The following is an 11,576-nucleotide window of genomic DNA, read 5'->3' as shown; positions in this document are numbered from 1 at the left end:
TAATCTCATAAACTCACGAGAGCAAGGAATTCAGGCTCCAAATTTCTTGGCTACAATTCCTCTCAAACCTTTTCTTCAAAGACTAAATTCTAAAAATAACCAGGTGATTAGGCAAAGAGGTTTGGACTTATCTGTTATTTCCTCCTTACTGTGATTTGAATGGCATGACAGAGCAGAGTCAAAGAAGTGTACAGTCAATTCTCAAGGTGTTAAATCAAAAAGGTCAGAGCTTCCACAGCTTTGCAGATGCCCACATCATGATAGCTGAGATAACAAAGTCCAGCAAAGGTTAAAGCTGGGAGTGCCAAAACACTTGCCCTGGCAGGTTTCTACAAAACATCCCCTCGAACACAGTCAGGAACCATTTGTGCAAGGCCCCAGTTGACTATAAAGAGTGAGGGCTGCAGCTAGGGAACAGTTGTCCATCGCAGAGCCAGGATTCAAATAAGCAGCTGGAATTAGGCCCAGGAGAAAAACATTGACAACCCTCTAACCAGTCCAGTGGAGAGATGCAGCCTTGGAACCAGAATGGTAGTTAAGTGACAGGTGAATGTGTTGTGTTCTACACCATTCTGGGCTAGGTTGGTCCCGGAGAAACGCTGAGACATGAGCAGGTCTGACCACTGAGATTTGGAGAAACATAGCTCAGCCTTCTTGCACACTTCACAGGACACTCAGCCTCCAGAGACTTGCCATGTCTCTCCTGAAGGCTCAAGGTCCTAGGATTGACATTTTTTTTTCTCTTTAGAGTGAGGTGGGGAGGGGCAGAATGAGAGGGAGACAATCCCAAGCAGCACGGCCCAATGTGAGGCTCGATCTCATAACCTTGAGATAGTGACCTAGGCTGAAATCAAGAGTCCGATGCTCAACCAACTGAGCCACCCAGGTACCCCCCTAGGACTGACTTTTAATGACTGCAGAGCTGCCTGGCCCTTTTCCTAGACAGAATCTAGTTGAGAACACAGGTTCAGAGTCAATCTCTTTCTCAGGTATTTATTTCCTTTGTAGCCTTCAGTAAGTTACATACATATATAATCCTCAGTTTGTTCATCTATAATATACGGATTAAAACAACATCTATGGCACAGGGTTGTTGAAAAGATTAAAATATAGAATGCAAGTAATATGCTTAATATAATACCTGGACAAAAATTATTCTTCCTCTTATTACATCTCATACTTTCCTCTTAGGACATTGTTATAGAGAACCAAGACTCTTCTCTTCCCCCCGCCCCATAAATTATTACATTTCTGAGAAAGTGGGTAAGAAGTTATCTGTGGACTGTAAAAGTTGACTTCCCACTACAACTATGATTTTTTTTTTATTGTTAGCCATCCCTTGAATTCCTGGGCTAATTCTTTATATAAGCAGTTTTCAGATTTTATTCCATTTTACAGATTTTAACAGGGGATGGGCAAGCAGGCCTAACTCAGAGATCATTTATTCAGCTGCAAATAAGTTCCCACTACAATTTTATTAAAAAAAAAAGACAGTGGGCGCCTGGGTGGCTCAGTTGGTTAAGCGACTGCCTTCGGCTCAGGTCATGATCCTGGAGTCCCTGGATCGAGTCCCGCATCGGGCTCCCTGCTCGGCAGGGAGTCTGCTTCTCCCTCTGACCCTCCTCCCTCTCATGCTCTCTGTATCTCATTCTCTCTGTCTCAAATAAATAAATAAAATCTTTAAAAAAAAAAAAAAGACAGTGGATAAAATATTTTCAAAATATTTATGATTTTATTTCTTAGTGCTAATCTGTGCTACTATGGACAAACAAGATTTGTCTCTGCTATGCATTATGCTTAGTTCAACTAAAAATTCAAGTATAAATTCAAGTATAATTTCAGGTGCTATCATGTGTGGGCAAGAAAAGGCACTTGAGTGTTCCCTCTTCTCCATTTAGGTAGCATAATAAACCAAAGAAATACCAGAAAGGACAGAGGGATATTCTTTTATTAATAAGATAATTATTAATGAGTATAATAACAGTCATTAGATTTGTTTTCAAAGATTGTCAAAACATGTTTTAATTCCTCATCATTTAGTATGTGCAAGCCAGGAATCCATCTATTTGATGCAAAGAACATCTTTTCTTTCTGGAGGATGTTGGGGTCCTGTTGATACGCTGTAACCAGCACACGTGGCCTAACTGAACTGCACCGCCAAGACATGGATTCACCTGCTCACTGGCCACAGCTTCTCCATGGTCCTTGTTCACATGGTCCTACTCTGTCCCAGATCCCTGCCTCTGTCCTTTCCTGACCAATGTCAGAGTATCCCAGAGTCAAAAGCTCTTTATAAACAAGAAGAGGTAGAACTAGCAAAGCCAATTCGATTTTCCATCTTGGAATTGGACAGAGAAGTATGGATGGAGGGTCCAGTCAGTTTCAAGAGAAGGTACAGAAATGAAGGAGCAAAGAGTGGCCATAGGAGACCATGAGGGAGCTGGAAGTTTGAGTCAGCAAAAACTGCAAGAAAAAGAAAGCTCTTTCGGGAACCAGGTGAGGTGTGCAGTTGGAAGAAATAGGAGTGTTACAGAGATGGGGAAGCTGAGTGATTGCCGAGACTGAAGATGGCCACATTGTATTGCTGCCTTGGGTCCTTAGCGACCTGCAGCTGAGATTTCCTGCACAGTTATGGTTTTTAGTTTTGTGCAAGTCCCAATTACACACTATTCCTGAGTTCTTATGAGATTCTGCCTCCCTTATTATCAAGGCCCCACACTTTCCTTCTGTTACCCGAATGGCCTAAATATCATATCAGCGATATTTCCATACAAGAGTCAGCATTGTCAAAGGGAAGATCGCCCACATTCCAGTGTAGTTCAAATGGCTTCATTGGATACTGGAATGTTGTTTCACACCCAGTTTTATGTTGAGTTCAATCTGGTTCCATGGGGGCAACCTGCTGGTTATGGTTCCTGAAGCTTTTCTGTGAAGAAATTACACATGTGTCTAAGTCTGAAAATTGCAAATTTTCACAGAGACTCATCTTCATAGCTTTCTTTCATGTCCAGAAAGTAGTGTAGATATAAAAGCTATTTTACACTGTATGCAACATAGGCAGTCCTTGCTCTTCATGGCAGTATAGGACTGTAAAAATGTCTATACAAGCTGAAACTATGCAAAGTAAGACAATCAAAGGGACTCTCCTGAAACCTTTACAAATTTTTTTGGAACATCAAAATTTGCTGAAACATAAAACATTAAAATATTAAACATTTAAACATTAAACATTACATTTTTTAAAGATTTTATTTATTTACTTTAGAGAGAGAGAGTACGAGCAGGGGGAGGGGCAGCAAGAAAGGGAGAAGGAGAATCCCAAGCAGACTCCATGCTGAGTGCAGAGCCCTATGCAGGGCTTGATCCCAGGGCTCTGAAATCAAGACCTGAGCTGAAATCAAGAGTCAGATACTTAACCAGCTGAGTCTCCCAGGCACCCCTAAACATTAACATTTTTAAATGTAATCCAAATTTTAAAATTTAATTTTAATGTAATTAAACTTTGCATTTTTAATTTCTTAGTTAAAATGTTAATGTAATTTAAAAATTTAATATAAACTAAATAGTAACACTCAAATTTTAATTAAACATTCACATTTGTTGAAACATTCAATTTTGTTGAAACATTGAATATATAGGGACATACAATAAATAAATAAACTGTATACTATATAATAAATAAAAAGTATACTGTAATAGTTTTTCATAAATTAATTTTTTAAAATTAATTGTGTTATAATTTCAAATTTATGGAAAAAATGTAAAACTGGTATAAGGAACTTTACCCCATTGTTTCCATTTTGCCCCATTTGCTTTCTCATTATAACTTTTCTCTTTCTCTTTTCTCCCACACCTCTTTTAAATCTGAGAGGAAGTTTGGGACCCCTCACTGCCTCCAGAGTGTATTTCCTAAGAACAAGGAACCCTATGCAATGATCAGAACAGGAAATGTAACATTGATATCATTATCTAATCCACAGTTTATATTCAAGTTTCCTTACTTGTCCCAATAATATATTTTATAGATATTTAGCCCAGTGCAGGATCCAGCCCAAGATCAAGCATTGCTTTCAAGTGTCACATCTCTTTAGTTTCATTTAATCTGGAGCAGGTCTGTAGGCTTTTCCTTTAATTTTTTCCAGCTTTACTGAGGTATAATTGACATGTAACATTGTATAAGTTTAAGGGGTACATTGTAATTTAAAACATTAGAAAGCTTGAGAACTAAAGTGTTTTATTTCACTGTAAAACACTTCCCAGGATCAGTTTGAACAGAGCTTGCCTTCTCATAGTATAGAAGTTCTCCTTCACTAAGATCATCTGGCTGCACATCTAGAGTTTCTCAAGTGGCAGCAGTGCCAACATTCCCCTGGTCAGCTATTTCCTCTATAACTCTATTCACTTTCAATCTAATTTCCCTTCCACTTTACTGCTTTTCATTTATTTCTTCACTTTCGTCTTTGTTGGCCAATTCTCTCTTTCAATGATCCATTTTTGCAAAATGTCAGGTGGGTTTATCACTGAGAGATAAGGAGGCAACACCATTATGTGCTTTGCTGTTTGCGTGTGACCTGATAACAAATGTTCAGTGACTCATTACCAGCACACTTTATCATGCTGCACAGTTATTATTTATGGAGTGGTTTGTAGACTGAAGACCTAGCAGCAGAGTTTGCCTTTTATGAAATTATTCACAGTCCGTATACCATGTAACTAAAATTCACACATGTGGGAACCATGCAATGTATGGGCTGCCTATGTTTGACCCAAATTCCCATTATCTGACAACTACTGACAACTTTTTCAAAGATGAAAGTGCTCTGGGACAATGGGACACAATATTTCACATCAAGGAGGAGCTATGGTCACCATACTGTACATTAGGTCCCCAGAATTATTGGTCTTATGACTGAAAGTTTATAACCTTTGACCAACATCTCCCCATTTCACCTACCTCCCAGCCCCTGGTAACCATCATTTTACTCTATTTTTCTATGAATTCAGCTTTTTGAGATTCTACATGTGACATCATACAGTGTTTGTCTTCCTATGACTTATTTCACTTCACATAACGTCCTCAAGGTCTATCCATGTTGTTGCAAATTAAAAGATTTCCTTCTTTCTTATGGCCAAATAACCTTCCATTGTATTCCATTGTGTGTGTGTGTATGATTATATGTATATAAAAACAGGTAGTGTATGGTGAATCCTCACTATGTGCTAGGTAGTATTGTAAACAGTTTATATGTATTAACTCATTTAGTTCTAACAATAATTCATACTAACATCTAAGTTCCACAAGGACAGGAATTTTTGTTTGCAGCTATTTCTCCCAAGCACAGAACAAGCCCTAACACATGATAGATGTTTAATAAATAAACAGTAAACAAATGAAGAAATAAATGAATAAACAACTTTGTGATGTTGATCTTATTGTTCTACCCATTTTGGAGAAAAGGAAATTGGAGTACAGAGAGAGTACTTAATTAATACAAGGTCCTACTACTAGAAATTAACAGGGCCATTCATACAAGCTGATGTAGCTATATTAATATAAGACTGAATATATTTTGATGACAAAAAGCATTACAAGAGGGTCATTAAATAATGCAAAGGTATCCAATAGACGAGGGAGGTATAACAGCTCTAAACTTGTATATAACTAATAACATAGTCTCAAGATATATTAAGCCAAACTGATAGAATTATAGGGAAAAGTGGATAAATCCTCCATACTAATAGAAGGTGTAAACTCTTTCAGTAATTATAGATCAGAGAGACAAAAATATATAAGTAGGCAATAGAACATTTGAATAGCAAAATTTAAAACCTTGACTTAAAGAACATATATAGAACATGTGATTACTATAAATTACGCATACTTTTCAGACACAGAAGAGCATTTTTTGACAAGAAAATGGGCAATAAGTGAGTCTTAACAAATTCTAAAATATTGGTATCATGAAAGCTATGTTCTCTGCCACAAAATACACCATAATCAAGTGAGATTTATTCCTCAGATGCAAGGATGGTTCAACATATGCAAATTAATAAATTTCATACACCCCATTAATAGAATGAAAGGTAAAAAATAATAATCATTATAATAGATGCAGAAAAACCATTTGACAAAATATGGCATCATTTTATGATTAAAAAAACTCAACAAATTCAGTATTGAAGGAACATACCTCAACATAATGAAGGCCATATATGACAAGTACACTGCTAACATCATATTCAGCCATGGAAGGTTGAAAGTTTTCACCCTAAGATCAGGATCAAGAGAAGGGTGCCTACTACAACTACTCTTATTCAACATAGTACTAGACATCTTAGCCAGAACAATCAAGGCAAGAAAAAACAATAAAGGCATCCAAATCAGAAAAGAAAAAATAAAATTGTCTTTGCAGATTACATATTCTTATATGGGGAAAATCCTAAAGACCAAAAAACTTTTAGAACTAATCAATGAATTCAGTAAAGTTGCAGTATACAAAATCAACATACAGAAATCAGTTGTGTTTCTATACAATAACAATGAAATATCTGAAAAAAATAAAGAAAACAAATCTATTTACCATAGCAGTAAAAACAATAAAATATGTAATATGTAAGAATAAATTTAATTAAGGAAGTAAACAATCTGTCCATTGGAAACTATAAGATTTGGATGAAAGAAATTGAAAAAGACACAAATAAATGGAAAGATATCCCATGTTCAGGGTTCAGAATAATTAATTTTGTTAAAATGTGCATACTACCCAAAACCATCTATAAATTCAATGCAATTTCTATCAAAATTCCAATAGCATTTTTCACAGAAATAGGAAAACCAATGCTAAAATTTGTACAGAACCACAAAAGACTCTGAATAGTCAAAACAACCCTGAGAAAGCACAAAGCTAGATGCATCACACTTCCTGATCTCAAACTGTATTACAAAGCTATACGTATTTGGTTTATGATTACAAATGAAAACAGTATGTTACTGGCATAAAAATAGACATATAGATCAAACAGAATCAAGAGCCCACATAGAAGGTTAACTAAGGACAAAGGAGAGAAGAATACTCACTAGGGAAAGGTTAGTCTCTTCTACAAATGGTATTGGGAAAACTAGATAACCACATGCCAAGGAATGAAATTGGATCCCTAACTTACACCATTCATAAAAATGAACTCAAAATGCATTAAACACTTAACTGTAAGACCTGAAACCACAATACTCTTAGAAGAAAATAGGAAAAAACCTCCTTGACATTAGTATTGGTAAGGATTTTTGGATATAACAGTAAAAATATAACAAGCAATGAAAGCAAAAATAAATAAGTGTAACTATATCAAACTAAAAAGCTCTGCACAGCAAAAGAAACAAAATGAAAATATAACCTATGGAATGGGAAAAATATTTGCAAACCATGTACCTGATAAGCATTTAATACCCAAAATATATAAGAAACTTATCAATTCGGGCGCCTGGGTGGCTCAGTCGTTAAGCGTCTGCCTTCGGCTCAGGTCATGATCCCAGGGTCCTGGGATCGAGCCCCACATCAGGCTCCCTGCCCCGCGGAAAGCCTACTTCTCCCTCTCCCACTCCCCCTGCTTGTGTTCCCTCTCTCGCTGTGTCTCTCTCTGTCAAATAAATAAAATATTAAAAAAAAAAGAAACTTATCAATTCAATGTAAAATAAACAAAAACCAATACAATTTAAAAATGGGCAGGGGAGCCACCTGGGTGGCTCAGTCAGTTAAGCATCCGGCTTTTGATTTCTGCTCAGGTCATGATCTCAGGGTTGTGAGATTGAGCTCTGTGTCAGGCTCTGTGCTGGGCATGAAGCCTGCTTAAGATGATCCCTCTCCCACACAGGCAGAAACCTCTTTGATGTCAGCCACAGCAACTTCTTCCTAGAAACATCACTAAGGGCAAGGGAAGCAAGGGCAAAAATGAACTATTGGGACTTCTTCAAGATAAAAAGCTTTTGCACAGCAAAAGAAACAGTCAACAAAACCAAAAGACAACCGACAGAATGGGAGAAGATATTTGCAAATGACATATCAGATAAAGGGCTAGTATCCAAAATCTATAAAGAACTTACCAAACTCAACACCCAAAGAACAAAGAATCCAATCAAGAAATGGGCAGACGACATGAACAGACATTTTTCCAAAGAAGACATCCAAATGGCCAACAGACACATGAAAAAGTGCTCAACATCGCTCAGCATCAGGGAAATCCAAATCAAAACCTCAATGAGATATCACCTCACACCAGTCAGAATGGCTAAAATTAACAAGTCAGGAAACGACAGATGTTGTCGGGGATGCGGAGAAAGGGGAACCCTCCTACACTGTTGGTGGGAATGCAAGCTGGTGCAGCCACTCTGGAAAACAGTATGGAGGTTCCTCAAAAAGTTGAAAATAGAGCTACCATATGATTCAGCAATTGCACTACTTGGTATTTACCCCAAAGATACAAATGTAGGGATCTGAGGGGGTACGGGCACCCCGATGTTTATAGCAGCAATGTCCACAATAGCCAAACTGTGGAAAGAGCCAAGATGTCCATCGACAGATGAATGGATAAAGAAGAAGTGGTATATATATACAATGGAATATTATGCAGCCATCAAAAGGAATAAAATCTTGCCATTTGCAATGATGTGGATAGAACTGGAGAGTGTTATGCTGAGTGAAATAAGTCAATCAGAGAAAGACATGTATCATATGACCACACTGATATGAGGAATTCTTAATCTCAGGAAACAAACTGAGGGTTGCTGGAGTGGTGGGGGGTGGGAGGGATGGGCGGCTGGGTGATAGACATTGGGGAGGGTATGTGCTATGGTGAGCACTGTGAATTGTGCAAGACTGTTGAATCTCAGATCTGTACCTCTGAAACAAATAATACATTATATGTTAAAAAAAAAAAAGAAGAAGAAGGAGATAGCAGGAGGGGAAGAATGAAGGGGGGGAAATCGGAGGGGGAGATGAGCCATGAGAGACTATGGACTCTGAAAAAGAAACTGAGGCTTCTAGAGGGGAGGGGGGTGGGAGGATGGGTTAGTCAGGTGATGGGTATTAAAGAGGGCACGTTCTGCATGGAGCACTGGGTGTTATACGCAAACAATGAATCATGGAACACTACATCAAAAACTAATGGTGTAATGTATGGTGATTAACATAACATAATAATAAAAAAAGAGTACACATACTATGAGGAACATTGAGTAATGTATAGAATTGTAGAATTGCTATATTTTGCACCCAAAACTAATATAACACTCTATGTAAACTATACTGGCTTTAAAATAAAAAATTTTTCTCTCAAGAAAAAAAAAAGATGATCCCTCTCCATCTCCTTCTGCCACTCCCCACCCCTCTCTCCCTCTCAAAAAAAAAAAAAAAAAAGCAGAGGACTGGAAAGATATTCTTCCAAAAAACACATACAAATGGCCAACAGGTAAATGAAAAGATGCTCAACATCACTGTCATCAGGGCAATGCAAATCAAAACCATGATAAAATGCCACTTCACATCTGTTAAAATGGTTATCACCAAAAAGGCAAGACATAACAAGTGTTGGTAAGGATGTGGAGAAACAGGAACCCTTGTACACTTGTACACTGTTGATGGGAATGTAAATTGGTATAGCCATTATGGAGACAATATTGAGGTTCCTCGAAAAACTAAAAATAGAACTACCATATGATCCAGCAATCACACTTCTGGTTATATATCAGAAGAAAATGAAACCAGGATCTCAAAGAGGTATATGTATGCCCATGTTCATTGCAGCAATATTCACAATAGCCAAGATATGGAAACAACCTGTGTGCTGAATGGGTAAAGAAGATGTCATTAGGGCGCCTGGGTGGCTCAGTTGGTTAAGCGACTGCCTTCGGCTCAGGTCATGATCCTGGAGTCCCGGGATCGAGTCCCGCATCGGGCTCCCTGCTCGGCAGGGAACCTGCTTCTCCCTCTGACCCTCCCCTCTCTCATGTGCTCTCTGTCTCTCTCATTCTCTCTGTCTCAAATAAATAAATAAAATCTTTAAAAAAAAAAAAGAAGATGTCATTATATATATATATTACAATGGGTCCTATTTTGGATATGTCCTTTAAACAGTATGTAGCTGGATTTGGTTATTTATCCAGTCTGAAATTTATTATTCTTTATCATTTACTTGGTATGTATTCCATTTTTATTTATTATTATCATTAGTATATTTGGATTTAATTTTCCTATTTTTTCCCAGTCCTTCTCTCCTCTTTTAACTCTTTATTATCTTAAAGTTGGGGAGGAGTTCAAGAGATCTTAAACCAATTTTGGGATATTTTCTTTGTAAATTGTCCATGTGGTGATTTGGTTTAACATATATCATGTATCATGACTTGGTGTCTTTATAGAAAGTTACATTTTAACGTGTTATTACATAAGAAGGTTCTCATGTGATCCTTCATATCTAGTTGATTGATGGTGTTGTTGAGTTTAATTATGTCCTTACCGATTTTCTGCCTGGTGGATCTGTCCATTTCTGATAGAGGGGTGTTGAAGTCTCCAACTATAAAAGTGGATTCATCTACTTCTTGAAATTCTGTCAGTATTTGCCTCATGAATTTAATGCTCTGTTGTTAGGATATGTATGTTAAGAATTGTTTGTTTTCTTGAAAAATTGACTAGTTTATCATTGTGTGATGACTCTCTTTATTCCTAATAACTTTCTGTGCTCTGAAGTCTGTTTTGTCCAAAGTAAAAGAGTTATTTCCACTTTCTTTTGATTAATGTTGGTGTGGTATATCTTTCTCCAACCATTTACTCTTAATCTATGTGTGTCTTTATATTTAATGTGGGTTTCTTTTAGGCAACATATAATCAGGTCCTGTTTCTTGACCCAATCTGACAATCTGTTTTGTAACTGGTGCAGGTTATTGACAAACAAAGTAATTATTGATACAGTTGTATTAATTGCTACCATATATGTTACTGTTTTTGATTTGTTGCCCTTGTTCTTTGTTCCTATTTTTGTCTTCTACTTTTTCTGCCTTTTGTGGTTTAACTGAGCATTTTAAATTATTCCATTTTCTCTCCTTACTTAACATATCAGTTGTACTTTGTTTTTACTTTTTTAGTGTTTATCCTAGAGTTTGCAATATACATTTACAACTAATCCAAGTCTATTACTTTCAGATAACACTATGCTGCACAATGGGTGGTGCAAATACTTTATATAAGAAAATAATCCTGGGCGCCTGGGTGGCTCAGTTGGTTAAGCGACTGCCTTCGGCTCAGGTCATGATCCTGGAGTCCTGGGATCAAGTCCCGCATTGGGCTCCCTGCTCAGCAGGGGGTCTGCTTCTCCCTCTGATCCTCTTCCCTCTCGTGCTCTCTGTCTCTCATTCTCTCTCTCTCAAATAAATAAATAAAATCTTAAAAAAAAAAAAGAAAATAATCCTAATTCTTCCCTCTCATCCCTTGTGTCATTCATTTTACATATACATAAGCATAGATATAACAAAAGCATAGTTATTATTTTGAACTGTTATGTGTTAATTAAGAACACGAATAATGAAAGTT

At 37.1% G+C, this 11,576-nt stretch overlaps 1 pseudogene; it reads right to left on the bottom strand.

Annotated features, from left to right (window-relative positions):
• Positions 1-209: 209 nt before the first annotated feature.
• On the bottom strand, positions 210-696 carry LOC110572172 (annotated as a pseudogene).
• Between the last annotated feature and the right edge of the window lie 10,880 nt (positions 697-11,576).

Source organism: Neomonachus schauinslandi, chromosome 9 (genome assembly GCF_002201575.2).
Source record: "Neomonachus schauinslandi chromosome 9, ASM220157v2, whole genome shotgun sequence".
NCBI lineage: Eukaryota > Metazoa > Chordata > Mammalia > Carnivora > Phocidae > Neomonachus > Neomonachus schauinslandi.
This window is presented reverse-complemented; position numbering and strand designations above follow the sequence as displayed.